The 15,279-nt window shown below is 45.2% G+C and overlaps 1 protein-coding gene across 4 annotated transcripts in view; it reads right to left on the bottom strand.

Annotated features, from left to right (window-relative positions):
• EYA2 (EYA transcriptional coactivator and phosphatase 2) overlaps nt 1–15,279 on the bottom strand; it is a 272,328-nt gene that overhangs the window by 241,294 nt on the left and 15,755 nt on the right. Inside the window, exon 1 of one of the 4 annotated variants that reach the window (XM_060284861.1) lies at nt 13,784–13,829. The exons of the other annotated variants lie outside the window; for them this stretch is intronic. The gene's annotated coding sequence lies outside the window, so the exon portion shown is untranslated. Of the gene's footprint in view, nt 1–13,783; nt 13,830–15,279 lie in introns of those variants that run through there. 4 annotated transcript variants of the gene reach the window in all.

The following is a 15,279-nucleotide window of genomic DNA, read 5'->3' as shown; positions in this document are numbered from 1 at the left end:
GTGATGATTTTAAAATCAGGACATTTCTCATAAAAGTCCAGATTTCAGCGTCTTTTGAAAAATCAGAACACATGGCAATATGGAATCAGCATTCCCCCTGGTTAATTACCCTGCTCATTTCATTAACTTCTTACCTGCCTATCTGAATTTGCAATGATTGATTTCAGATTTAGGTCCTATGTACTTTTAAAAAGTCCTTTAAAAATTATGATACTACTGACTTCAGACATGTCTGATTGACACAGAACGGCTCTACCTGATGGGGCCCTTCCACCATGATTTCATCTCCGCCAGCCCCCTGTTTATTGGCCCCAGCCCTACTGGCCTCCAGGTGGCTCCCATCTGAGGGCTTTTGCCCTTGCTGTTTCTTCTTTCTAGAATATTCTTCCCCAGATATGGGCAGAGCTCACTCCAGCTCTGTGCTCAGAGGCCGCCTGCTCAGAGAGCCCTCCCCTGCCCCCCTCCCCCCCGCACTTTCTATCCACCTTCTCTTGATTTTCCCCCCCCAGACTCATGACCATCTGACATTCTGTGTACTTTACACATTTAGGTTTTTATCTTTGGTCTTTCCCCACTCAACTGCAGCTCCATGAAGTAGATTTTGGTTGTTTCTGTTCTCTACTGTATTTCTCGTGTCCAGAGTAGGTCCTGGTACACAGCTGGTGCTCAGTACGTATTTTTGAATGAATGAATGAAATTCCGTTTTCTGCATTCAAGAGGAAATGGAGGGGGGCTGAAGTGGAGGAGGAAGGCGAAAGGAGGCAAACCCAGACAGTCTGCACACCTGGTCACTGAAAACCCAGCAGTGGCTTCTGGAGAAAAGGACATTTTCCACGACAGAAGAAAGGGAATAAGAAGAAAAATGGAATCAGAGGCTACCACGGCATTTGAGTTTGCACAGACAAGCGGGCAGGGTTTTTTGGAAGCGTTCTTCTCTGCCTCTGACCCGTGCTGCCCAAAGTCCAACTCTTCCTGGGAGGTCGTGGGAAGGGGGGGTCCGCTCTGCCGGGCACCAGGCACGTGACAGGCAAGTCCCTCCCCCGAGGGCCGTGGTGTCCTCATCCGCTTAAATTTTAATACCGGCGGGCTGGGCGTTCCAGGCTGCCTGCTGCGGACTTGTCTCTGCAACTTCTCACGTGGGGACGAGGAAAGCCAGTGTCTCTGACCTTATCTGGAAAAACCTGAGCCGTTTTCCAGCTCGAGCCCCGCATGCCTGGGAATTTCCCTTCTCTTCCACTGCAAACTGTACCCAACTGCAACTGCGCCCCACCGTGAGATATGATTTCCATAGTTACTTTTGCTCCAACAGGTAATAAACGGTATTGGACAATCAGATGTGTATCAGATGCCCTTCTACGCAGGTCATAGTTGTTAACTCTGATCATGTAGATTCATGATCCTCACTTCCTAAGTGGGGAAACTGACGTTAGAAGAACTTAAGTAAACCCAAGGTCATGAGGATAGTAAGTAGTAGACTTGGACAGACTGGCTCTTAACCCCTGTATTATTCTGCACCTGAGGCTGATAGAATACACCAATACATCCTTGTAAAATACTGAAAAATTACAATTAAGACCGACGGTCCCTTTGTTTCCCTCTCATGCCTGTCCCTAATTAACTGTCCAGTTAAGTGAAGGTCAAAGAGAAGGAAAATTTAATTCTTTCTATGGTGGTTAAGGAGGCAGGGAGTGCAGGGGTTATGAAGACAACCTCTAGAACCATCTGCATACAAAGCCTGGCTCTACTCCTTAACTGCTGTGTGACCTCGAGCAAGTCACTTAACCTCTCTGTGCCTTACTTTCCTCCTGAAAATATGAATAGTAATAGACTTCCTTCATAGAATTGTTGTGAGGAATAAGTCAGTTGATCGCTATACTCAATCAGAACAGATCCTGTCATCGAGTAAGCACACAGAGGTCATTTTAATTAGCATCATATTCATCTAAAGGCCAGCCATTCCTCTTTCAAAGACGAAAGACAGAGACTGAATGTGTCCAGACACATGCTCTGAGATGACTTTACTAACATTCTTGACAGACTCATTTGTTTCACTTCATTCCCCTGAAAACTGAGCGCAGAACTGCAATTCTGGTTAGTAGAAAATTCTGTTGAGGCATTTGCTGTAAGCAGCTTGCAGGGACAAGCTTTGGGAATAAACGATTTCATTTAAATGAAGAGCTCTCGGGGAAAATTTCACATATTCAGATGCGTGTTTCTCTTTCTTCATTCATGAATCCTGCCATACCCGGATGCCACTTTTACTATAATTACCTGGTGGACTTGAGTTTTAAACCGTTTTTGTCTTCTGCAGTTAAAAACATGTGAAACCATTTGTCTGAAATGCTTGCTATATCTTTTCCAAACACATAATAAGATAAAGACAGAACTCTAAAGAAAAAAATTCATTCATGTTTTAAGTTAATATGGAAAGGGTACACCCCCCCATTAAAAAGAAGATTGCCCTTCGGAGACTAGTAGATTCTTCCAGAATGTGTGAAATTCCAAGACTGCAGCTACCTAGAGAACAGGAAGGAATACTCCCCAGGCAAGTAAGCTTCACTTTCACTCTTCTCTTTGAGTACTTCTGGGGGTGATGCAAGTAAGAACCGACACTCTCTGAATGAGCAGGCCACGTTCCCATCCATCACTGTATTGAAACTCTCTAACAAACCTAATATGGATGGCATCCGCCCCACGAACTGCGGAAGAGTCTGGGGCTCTGAGAGCCCGAGTCCTCTGCCCAATGTCACACAGCCGGTAGGTGGTGGAGTGGGGAGTACATTCCATGCGCTCCCCATCAGCTCCTCCCTTATCTCTGCCTTTGGGCCCCACATCACAGCCTAGGACCCAGCATGGTCTGAGGAGGAGGTCATGCCCCCCCATGGTTGGCAAGAAATGCCAGAGGTTCTTAAGAAATGTCACCTAGAGAAGGATGTCATGATCCACTGCCATTCCTTTTTCCACTTGTTGTTTTAGAAGATGTCCATTCATTCTCAATGGAAAGGCCACAAAAACGGGCTCACTGGGGATGAAGGATGCTATTGAAAGGTAAGAAGAGACTGTCAGTAAAGGTCAGTCGGTCACAGAGAAGTCTCTGGGATTGTCTGCGCCCTTGTCCTAGGAGGGCTGCAGGTCACGTGGTAGAACCATCCTGTGCTTTGGGTCAGAGAGACCTGGAATGTCATCGGGCAGCCACTTGACATGTGCAAGCCTCAGTTTTCCCATTTGTTAATCGAAACACAAATGTCATGGGATTTTTTTTTTTTTTGGAGAGGATTAAATGAGCTTGGTGAAAGTGTCTGGCATATCATAACTCCTGTGAGAGATTTTAAAATCCACTTCTTCCCTCTCCAATTCCCCTCCCTGAATATTGAGATAATTTTGATTCAAAATTCTCAGATAAAGGCATACCTGAATGCCTTTAATTCTTCAAAGTCCCAAAAGTTTGGGGAAGTTTCATTCATTAGATAACAGCACAAGGTAGCACAGGGAACTACAGTCAATATCTTATAATAAGATATAATGGAAAAGAATCTGAAGAAGAATATATATATACACACATACATATATGTATATATATGTATAACTGAATCACTTTGCTGTACACCTGAAACTAATTCAACATTGTAAATTAACTGATTATTATTATAATATATAGTTAAATATATCACTATATTAACTATATTATTATTGTATAATAACTTCAATTTAAAAAAATGATTTTAAAAAACCATCAATAGGGATAGCTAACTCTTACATCCTCTCACTACAACCCTATGCAGTAGATATTTTATCTCTGTTCTATGATATGCAAACTGAGGCATAGTTAGGGGAGACAGAGCTGGGATTTGAACCAGCAGCTGAGCTCTCAGATCTCAGCTTTCACTGATATACCACCACCTATAAAACCTGACGAAGACCAGAATTTATAGTAGCTTAGCTGGTAGAGCATATCAGATCTGGAACGTTCTGAGCAGGTACCTTTCAAAGCTGGGGTTAGGAGCGGGCCACGTGTCTTTGGCAGGATAAGGTAGCAGAAGAAAAATGAGTAATCTTTTGCTTTTCTTTTTCAATTCATTAAGGTTTGTTGGGGTGAGCAAGAACCTCATTTTTTTTCCCCCACGACTTCCCTTTCATTTTAAAGGGGAAACGTGCGTGCACTTCAAAGACCACTCAATAGCAGTGCTGAAGTCTCAAGTTCAATCACAATGTCCCCATTGTGGCCAGGGGACTCCTTGGCCTTTAAGCTTGGGTTATAAAAATTTGGTCTGAGCCCAAAGTCTGGCTTTAATAGAATATTTTAATTTTGTTTAATGAATATAATTTTAAATCTGTTTGGCAGTTTTAAAATGTGTTATTTTATTTTCAAATTAAAATTTACTAATGTTCAGTGCTTTCCTGGGGGCGGGAGGGAGGCAAGGAGTGGGTGTGATAATAATACAAGCTACCATTTATTGAGGGCTTACTATGTGCCAGACACCCTGCTACCTCTTTTAAGCCTCCCAACCTCCTAACGTACAGCGACCGTTGCCTCCACTGTTTGGGAAGTTGAGTGGGGCTCAGTCCCCAACCCGAGACAGCATAGTTGAGTGATGGACTTAAGGTTCAGACCAAACTGTCTGAGTTCAGGGTCTGTGTTATTAACCACTGCCCTACATTCTCTTGATGCTGAAAAAGGACTCCACTGACCAAGAGCTAAAAGGCACATCATTGGCCCAGTATGTAATTCCCTATAACCTCAAAGGTAATGACAGCTGGCTTGAGCATAATAGCTGGCTTACTCAATGTGGGCAGGCACTGTAGCAAAGCAAAGTGTTTTACATGTACTGCCTCATTTAAACTGTCACAATGGCCTTCTGAAGCAGTTATTATTGTCATTATTATCATCATCCCCATTTTACAGAGGGGAAACTGAGACTCAGAGAGCTTAGGGTCATGTAAGCTTGTAAATAATACATTTAAGCTTAAATAATAATAATAGTAACAACAATAATACAGTAGCCGACTCCGATATAGCTCGTACTCTCTGCCATGTACTACTGCAAACACTTTATATTAGCTTGATCTCCATGATAACCACCCTGTGTTACAGGTGAAGAAACCGAGGCACATAAAAGTTAGGTAACTTGCCCCAAACTAATAGTTGGTTAATGCTGAGCAAGGATTTGAACCCAAGCAGCCTGGCTACTGGCTCACAAATCTTAAGAGATTCATGCTCTTAATCTCTAGGCTGTAAGTCAGAGCCAAGGCTTGAATTTGGAAAGATTCTCCCTTTTCCTACCTGTTCTCCCCACCACCTCTTAAGGGTAGCAGAAGGTCATTGTCTGTCTGAGGCAGGGAATAAGCCATGGGCATTGTCTGACACAGTTCTAGGCACAGAAGTCAGTGTACTGCTCTTAACAAGTTGGGCATGGCTTCTTTGAATAAGAGTCTGCAGAGTTGGGTCTTTCTCTCCATCCTTCTGCTTGAATATTAGAAAGCTCAAGAAGTCATATCTCTGCCCCCTGAAACCTCAAAGGGAAAGAAGAGGCAGGGTGATATTGGTGAAAACACCCTGGGATCCGGCCATCAGAGGTGCCAGATTGGGTCCTTCTTGCCTTTGGGTCGCCAGTAATTAGCCCAATGCCTAGAACACAGCTCAGTAAATAATGCTGAATAAATGAGGGAAAGAATGAATGCATTTGGAACTTTCCCCCATCACCATGCAACGCGTGAGGCACGTAGGAGGCACTCAATAAATAATAAATCAGTGAAATGGTATATGTAATGTCCCACGTGCATGATCTTCCTTGTCAACAAAATCTGTCTTGTCAGATTGCAATAGCTCAGGGGTCAGCAAACATTCTGTAGAAGGCCATGCAGTCCCTATAGTAACTACTCAACACTGCTGGCACAGAAGGGGCCACAGACAATAGCTTAGACCAGCTAACTGCAGTGATGCAGCCATCATTTCAACAGATTTCAATGCTAAACTTCAGTTATTCTACAAGGACAGGCTCAAGATTCTGTGAGAATCAGGTGATGTCTCTTATTTTGAACCCAACTTTTATACCTGACCATCACTTAATATCCTCCAAGCAAAACGATTGGAGACTGACTTTAAAAGCTAGCTCTCCAGGGCAGACATGTAGAGAGAACGTAGCTCTCATTACATGAGCACGCGTGGGGTGGGGTGGACGTGGAGGCTGGATATCCTAGTGGTTAGGAATCAAAACTGGGTTCAATCCTGGTTCTGACATGAGCCATATAACCTTGGACGAGTTACTTCTCCATGAGACTCAATTTTCGCATCTGTAAAATAGGGGTGATAATAATAGCACATTCCATCTAAGGCTATTTGAAGTCAGAAATATAAGTGCTTGCTTTGCACAGTGCCTGGCACATAATAAGTGTTCAATAACTATGGGCCACTCGTTATTCTCAAACAAACCTTCTGTCTTTTTAAAAAACAAAACAAAAAAAACAATTCACTAAAAATAGGCACAAAGAAACGGCAGCAAAGCTGCAGGGAAGAAAGACATTTCCAAATCAGTTTCCTAAAGACAGAGCAAGGCATTCCAGAGCTCCCGAGGTGTCAGAAAACTCTCCACTCTAGATCAAACCACTAGCAAGTCCCCTAATCTCTCTGCTCACCCCCCATCCCCCCAAAAGCCTGCTTCTGTGTCCTTTTATCACTTTGTCTTTCTTGTGGGTGCCAGAGCAACGCTGAAGACATTCGGAGCGTTTCAGACATTTGCTGTGTTTAAGACATTCTTTCTCCCCTCCCACCCCCCTTTCCTCCACACTCCAAAATTAAAGTCTCCGGGGAGTATGGTCTCTTTAGCAAGAGGAGAACTCTAGAGAGCCCCGGTGGCCCGTCACAGACCGGAGGTGAATAATCTTCCCGGCTCCATTCTTTTTCACGGCTGGATGGGGCCAAAACTTTGTTTACAACACAAGCGGCAAGTCACAACTTGTTATGCCACATGACACCCTCCAAGCCTCGAGTCACCGCTTCCCTCTACTGTACCAGTCGCACAAAAGGCCAGAGGTGCAGGAATCTGCCCCCTGTGCTCCTCCCCCCCCCCACCCCCTTCCCAACTGGGAAGGGCATTCAGACCTTTGCTGGGGAGACAAGTGTTTCTAGAACACCGTGAAACAAAAGTCCCCATACGTGCAAATAATACACACCCACAAAAGAAAACAACCTTTTTTGCAGCGATACCCTTTCTGTCTTTCCTATGAGGAGGTTTTCTCCCTGCGTGGAATTTCCATCAGCACTGGTGCTGATACCAAACTCGGGGATGCAGCGGACGTGCTCCGCATTTCGGGGAGCTGCCCATCAACGAAGACCTAAAGGTTTGTACTTACACGTTGCACCCCACATGCCAAAAAAACATGTATGTGTTCCCAGCAACAAAAAAATTGTTCTGGAAACTACTAACACCTTAACCACTAAGTTACTACAGGAAGGGGATGGGAGGTGAAGAAATTGACCAGAAGGAATGCAAGCCATTTTTGACCTTTGGCTTCTGCATATCCAAACAACAGGAAAGAAAGATCTCCTTTGGAGGAAGGGGTGCCCCGGAACCTGCTTTCTCAGTGGAGCCGTGAGAGGGAGTGATCCAAAGGAGATGGGAATTCCAGCCCTCCCCTCTCGCTTTACCCCAAGAACATCTTCGGAACCCAAATCAAATCGAGATCTTTCGACCGTGGACTCAGAAACCCCCCTTCTGCGTCCACTTGAATCAAACACGTCAAACAGGCAGGAATTTGACTTGGCCGAGGTGAGGAGAACTGGTGGTTTTCGCCCTGTTTTGGTGACCTTCAAGGGCTTATTTATGCACTTCAAACTCATGACCTAATACATGTTGGTTTGGCTTCTCTTCTCATAATAGCAGCCTGTAAAAAGCTTTTGAGAATTCCCCATGTTTTCTTATTTTGGGTCAAGAAAATAAAATCGATATCTAAGTAACCTTAAAAAAAAAACTCAGCCTGCACAATCTAAAAATTTGGAATGTTTCCACTACGACTACGGCTATCTCTGAAAGCCTCAAGATCATCAGAGTTAAGCCCCACATTTGCCATCTTTAAGGTGAGATATTTGGTAACAGCATATGTGAGAATTAGCTAAGAGGGACTTTTTGACATAAGTCAAACAATGACATTTAAAACTCACGTTAAAGCAATTACCGTGCGGAATTTTTCCGTGTTTTTCCCATTTCTCAATCAGAAGTGTATATGTTTTCAACATAGTTTCTTGCTGTAATTTTCTTTCTTGGCAAACCACATCTTACCATGAAACCCAAAGTATGCATGCTACAGAAACAATAATGGTTGAAACAGACTCGGCCGTCTCTGGCATGATTTTCTTTGCAAAATTAAAACATCTTTTGGCTAATATACTGTACATTTCAGTAATGAAAGACCATTCTTGGGAGATGAACAGAAAAGAAAGGGGAGCTAACAGATTCAGCTGATGCGAGACAAAAGTAAGTTGCTGTCTTCAGACAGTGGTCAAACCCTCCAGTTCCTCATCCTTTGGGGAGAAAAATGTCGATTTTATCATTTTTTCCTTTAGTTAAAATCACAGAGAGCTGACAGTTCTCCTCAGAATGATTATGAGTAGATATGTACGGATATGTTAAATCTGGGAACGCACAGATTTTTAAAATCTAACTTTACTAGATCTTCAAAAGGAAACTAGAGGGGAAAAAAATCCAGTGCCATTGAAATCACAACCCGTTTTCATGTTATTGACACACTACTGCGGAGACTAAGTGACAAAATAATTTCTGGCCTCTTTTAAATCCTTGGTTCATTTAAAAATATGTCTAAATGGACATTACGGGGCAAAGACAATCGGCCATGTGCACATTCTCAAAACCGGTGAGAAGTAAACCTGTCTCCCTTGGCTGTCTGTTTCTCTGAGCTCCTGTTTTAAATTTCTGCATATATACGAAAGCAGAGGCAGCTTTTGCAAAAAAGCACCAGCAGCCACATCTGCGCCCTCACTAGTATCATCAGATGGGTGATGACAGGGATGACGAAGCCCTGCTTTCTACAGACCTGGGTCTGTGCGCAGAGACCCCCTCAACCATCCCTCTAGGCTTCATCCCAAAGTGGGGGCCCTCCCAGCCCTCCCCGACCCTCAGGCCGCCTGTCCCAGATTCAGGCAACCTCCAGCCTCCCCTAACCTTCAAAGTGGCAAAGATAAATCGTTCCGGTTACCTGACTCTTGGGACCACCTGTTCCAAATTATTCTTTGCTCTCCAAATGTTTATAATCTAACCCCCAAGCAACAACCCACCCATAGCGATCCAGCACCTTCCGGTAAACTGGATTTGGACAGCCTACCGTAACATTTTAGGGCCTTGCCACTGCCGGTAAATTTATTGACTCTTTTTAGGAACTAAAATGGGTGGCGTTATAGTATTGAAGGAACAAATCAAATTAGCCCTTGTAAATAGTCGTATTCTTTCCCTTTACACGACCGTGTACAACCTTCTCAATATCATGACTCACCAGAGTCCAGATTTGTGTTTTCTAAATACTTAATATGATTTTTCTGCCATCTAAGACAACAGCAAAAAACATCAGGGTAGAGTCAGAAAATAATCGTGTTCAGCGCATTTAAAACTATCCAAACTCAGCATCTCTCTCCAAGGGAAACGAGAGCAGAAATGTTCTCTGAGGCAAGGTTTTCAGAGCCCCGTCGGCAGAGGGCTGAAGGCCTAGATTCCGGCCTCACTCACTCTTCAGCCTCTCGTAAGTCATTTCACTTGTGACTCAGTTTCTTTGTTAACAAAGTTGGCAAAATAATAATAGTAATAGTAAAAAAAAATAATAGCAATACCTAACTCAAAATGTTGTTGTGAGAGCCATCCTGAAAATACATGTCAAGAGCTGATTTCAGGCCTGGCATGTAAATGCTCAGCTATTTTTCATCATTATTAAATACACGGATATAATTTAAGCAGAGAGACATGGCAAAGGCACCAACAGAATGAAAGTGAGCATAAAGAAAGAAAAAAAAGCAGCAAAAAAAAAAGGAAAAAATTTAAAGCCTGTGGCTTTCTTCGTCCCCTTCCTCTCAATCTACCTGGCAGGTACTCTCATATCTTGAAACTGATTTTAAATCACACACAACAAAGAACTAGTCCTGGCCCCTGATTCCTTTACAGCAAGACAGTGGGTCTGAGACAGTCATTTCAAGTATTTGTCACCTGATTGAGGGGGTTTATCCTTGGATTAGAAGAGATGTTAGTTAAACACCATTAGGCCTGTTACGATCTTCAAATAGGAAGATGAAGCATTGTCTCCAGCTAATTCTCTGCTAATTGTTTCCCTACCGGAGCCTCCTTTTTGTTTTGTATGTTTGGGACTGTTTGAACAGCCACAAATGGTAGGGGGACAAAAAGTGGGCCCTTCCGAAGTCTGTTATGATATTGGGGGATGGGGGGGTCAGGGAGAAAGATGGGGAGTGAGCAAGGCCTTGTGGGGAGAGTGAGTGTATGTGTGTGTTTTCTGTCAACAGGCCGTGTTTTCTCAGCTCTGGGGTTAATTCTCTGTAAAGAGATTCCTTTTGATCCAAGTCCACCGACTCCTTTTTCAGAGCAGATAGCTAGGAAAAAAAGTTTCCTTCCATCAACAAAGCCCAGTCTTGGCAAGAGTCAGAAGGTTCAGCCTTTGGAGGTAACTGAATAACCAGCCACTTCACCTCCACAAACCCCCCAGATAAGGAGAACTACATCAGGAGAACGAGGTAAAAAATCTCTGGGGGAGAAAGTTATCCTCTCCCAGAAGGAACTGATGTCAGACCGGACAGCCCTGCATTTTACCTGTGCCTAGTGGAGAGGAAGCCTTTCCACCCAGTCTACACCCACACACACTCAACATTCCAACACTCAACACTACACCTCAGACCTGTGGCCACTGCCTAATACTTACGGTTTTACTTCTTCCCCACGCATTTTTATGCTAAGCAGGCCTGTCCCACAAAGACAAAACTCAACGCCTGTTGCAAGGCATCTCCTTGGAGAAGATAATGCGCTGTGTGTGGTGTGCTTGGATATTGAGGGCCAGGCAAGAATCTAAGCAAGATATCTCCACTCCCTTCATTTTTTCCTGACAGCCATGGGCTCTTTCTGCCGAGAGAGAGAGGCATCTGTCATGAGCTGCTAGGAACCCCACTTATGCACCATCACGGCCTGCGATTTTATTGTACAAGAAGTTTATTGCCGGCCTAATTAGTTTCAAACTGGGCATTCCAGCTGAGGACACCTAAAAAACATCTGGTGGAAGGAGTAAGAATGAGTCCTCGTTTCAGAGCTGGTTAGGTTGGCTTTCGGCAGAACTCTGGTCTCCTGCGCCTGACACAAGTTATCTTTGGAAAAGTAACTGAAAAAAGAAGGAAAGGGAAAGGAGTCGTCTTGTCCTGGGGGAACCCAAAACGTCTTCAAATGGACGTGCCTGGATTGTGGATACCTTTTTTCAAACTGCCCGGGGTCTCAGGAGCCAGCTCAACCTAATTCAAAATATACTTAGCTACATCGCCTTTTTTTTTTTTTTTTTTTTTTCCGCCGACGACTATTTTGCTTTCCCAACAGCAGCTAGCATTTTATCAATTTATCCGTCTGGAACAAGGCTTGTGATCCCTTACATACAATTTAAACCAGAAGTAATACCGCCTATTTGAAACAGCATGTCTTGGGTGTTTTTGCCAAATGGTAATCCCATAACAAGTCAACAAATCATATTTCTGTATGATGTGTTTAATATAACACAAAAGGCATAAAAAGAAGATTCTAAAACTCCAGTGATTAAATCATCTTTTTTAAAAAAAAATCTCAAAATATTGGGATAACGACATTTTGTTGTATTTCCTTTAGTTATTTCATATTAGGAAAGATGTATGTGTTTATAGAATATTCTCATACACGCGGCCACTACACTAGGTGAGCTATTTCAAGACAGGAAAAATGCCAAGACCTTTCAGATAAAATAGTTAATCATATCGTGAAGCTAAAGTTATAAGAATGGAGCTATTAACTAACTTGGTATGGGACACATGAACTGCTTTTTTAAAAGTTCAAGTCCTTTCAAATCTAGCCACCTGGGTCGAAATCGCAAAATTTAGAATTTCCTCAAAAGGCGAGGAGACCTGGAATACAAACGTGATTTTATGCTTCGTCTAAAGCAAGATTCAAACCGTCACCATTTGTTACATAAATTACTTGTTAACTTTTCCTAGTCTGAGGATGTCTAAATGCAAAGAAGTATAAAGTTTAAGGGGCTTATTAAGGTGATGGGGAGAGAAAAGTCAAAAAAAAAAAAAAAAAAAGAAAAACTTTCTTGGGTAAAGTTGCCTGAAAGATTTTTTTCACAAACATTATTTTAAAAAGGAGGTCCTCCTTCTCTCCCCCCGCCCCCAAAAGGGCCATAGGCTGGTAAAGCGGCTACTAGCTCATACTCTGCTAGTAGAAATTTTACTCAAGCAAGACAGAGCTCGCGAAATAGATTCGGTTTGAAACACAATTGTCCGCTGGTTATAATTTCCTTTGGAAGGGAGCTCCCTAACTCAAACCCAATTCAGCACTCAGATTCTCACCTGATGTTTGTAAATCATTATACCTCCGCTCTGCCTTGCCCACAACACCCAACTCCGATGTTCACTCATTTCACTGCACCTCGTAATTAAAAAGTACCTCCACCAGGGGTGATTTATATCTACCTCAACGTTATATATACATACATAAAAGTAATTCTGAAGATTACGTTGCATTTCGAGGAAAGGGGGGAGAAAAGAAAACGGTATCATCAAAACCGCGGCATCAGTCTTGCTTCTTAAAGAGCATTCGCAACGCAGCAACACGAACGCTCGCTGTCAACTCTTAGCCCAGGCGAGGCTTCGTTTAGGGGAAGTAGGAAACTCGCACCCGTCAAAGCGCTTCACTTTCAGCAGCTGAGGATTTTGCGCACTGAGGATTTTGTGATGCGAATGTTTCTCCCTGTCAAGCTGTCCTAATATTCCTTGAGTTTATAACCTATTTGCTTGGGGGCAGGGAATATATTTAAGGGCCAGTACGGCCGTTTAACCTCCAGGCTGCAAGGCTAAAAAACTATTCCATTCTCCGCTTTGTCCCATTACAACAAAACCCTCGCTTCCTTCTACACATCCTTTTGATATTCCAAGTTTCAACTCCAGCTTCAGCCAGCGCCAGGACGCGGGTTCCGGTACAAAGCCGGGAGAGCTGGACCAGCGCGGGCCAAGCGCAAACGGACTTTAAAAAAAGAAATGCAGCCAGAAAAAAGGCTCGGTGGGCCATTCCAGCCCCATCCCGGGAATTCCAGCCATTTGCTCCACCGTTGCCCCATAACCAGCGCCCGAGGGCGTGAGTTTGGCTCCCGGCGCCTCTTGGTCCGGTTAGGGGAGCGCCCCTCATCGCGAGCCACCCGGGCCGTAAAACGAACCAAACGCGGAGGACCCAGGCGAGTCTACACCGCCTGCGCTCTATGCACTTGTCCCGCGTGCGGTAGTGCAAACTTCAGGGTCGTCGCCTCCCGGGCGCACGGAGAAACTGAGGCCTGGAGCCCAGGACAGACTTTCCCGAGACAGGATCTGCCCACTGTCCCCGCTGCCCTTGTGCCTGAGGCGCCCTGGGAGCCCCGGGCGCCCCGACAGCTGCGGAGGCCCCGGCTGGCCGAGTGCGGGAGAGACGCCCCAGGCCAGGGGGTCCGGGTCAACCCCGGCCCGGCGAATCGCGGCGGGCGGCCCGGGCTGGGCGCAGCGGTTGGTACTCACCGCGCGCAGTGGAGAGGGCGCCCCGGTGCGGTGCGGTGCCGGCGGCCGGGCGGGCGCGGGTCGGACGCGGCCGGGCTGACTGCGGCGGGCACGTTGCTACCTCCGCTGCCGCCGTTGCCTCCGCCTCCTGGGCTGCCGCGGCAGCTGCCTGCGCTGGAAGGACCGGCCCCTTCCCCTCCCTCGGCCGGGCCCTCCCTCTGCCCCCGCCCGGGTCCCCGCGCCGCGGCGTGGGTGCGTGGGGGCGCCGAGGCGCGACGCCGGGCTCCGCGGGCGCACACCCCCGGCGGCTGGACGCGCGGCGCGGCGCTTCGGCCCTGCAGCTGCCTCCGCGCTGTTCTCTGCGCCTGCCGCCCAGCCGGACGCGCTAGCTGCAGCCGGTCCTAGAGGAGGCGAGGGCCCAGCCTCCTCCCCACCCACCGACACCCACACCTCCTCCCTCTGCAACCCAGGCATGGCCCCCGAGAAGAGAAAGACTGCTTGGAAGGGACCTCAAGGGTGACACTGAATTCATTCATTCAGCCACCTATTCATTCATTCAACATATATGGAATATCTACTGCGCCAGGTACAGCTCCTCGGAGATTCAGCTAGAACAAGACAGACTAGTTTTGTGCCTTCCCGGAACTTATTCTCACATGGGGAGACAGACCGTAAACAAACAATCAAGTAAAGAATCAAGACAACTTCAGAAAGTTATCATTATTATGGAGGGGGAAAAATTATGTTCTGGAGCAAGGGAACCGTAATCTTGGCTGGAGTAGTCAGGGAAGACCTCTCTGAGGAGGCGACATCTGTATGATGAGAAAGTCCCATTTTTGGTTATATCTGCAGGAGGAGAGTTCAAGAATCTCCTTTTACCCATTTTACAGGTAGGGGAAACTGAAGTCCCAAGAACTTAATTGGCTTACCCAAAGTCAGTGGTATAAGCCCCTCCACACATACCCTCAAATTAAGGCACCCCACTTGCTTCATCCTCTCCTGGCCACCTGTTTCAATATTCCCCATAATAAACTGTTATGAACAGAGTCTATGCAGCAGTTTTCTCCCTCTCACGCACTTTCTAATATTTATGAAGCCCTGTTATGGAACACTCAGTCCGAAAACAGTGTCAACCACTGCCATTTGTTAAGCTCAAGAAATACAGGGTGCCCATATAAACGTGAATTACAGAAAAACAAGGAATAACTTTCAGAATAAGTATGTCCTAGGTGATACATACTTATACTAAAAAAGTATTCACTTTTCTCTGAAATTTCAGTTTCACTGGATGTCCTATATTTTTCTTTGCTAAATCTGGCTGCTCTAAGCCCATCCAGTTTGCGGGACCCTTCTTATCTCCTCTGGTCCCCCAAAGAGACTGGAAGGTAGATGCTGCTAGCATGCCCATTTTTACAAATGATCAAGTCTTAGCTCAAAGAAGGCAGAAAGTGTCTGAGCCAGAGCTGAAGTTCAGGTCCAGTTGACTCCAAAGCCCTTGCTCTAGAGATATAATATAG

This window comes from Globicephala melas, chromosome 15, assembly GCF_963455315.2.
Source record: "Globicephala melas chromosome 15, mGloMel1.2, whole genome shotgun sequence".
Lineage (NCBI taxonomy): Eukaryota > Metazoa > Chordata > Mammalia > Artiodactyla > Delphinidae > Globicephala > Globicephala melas.
Note: the sequence above shows the minus strand (reverse complement) of the source record. Positions and strands in the feature narration are given on the sequence as shown.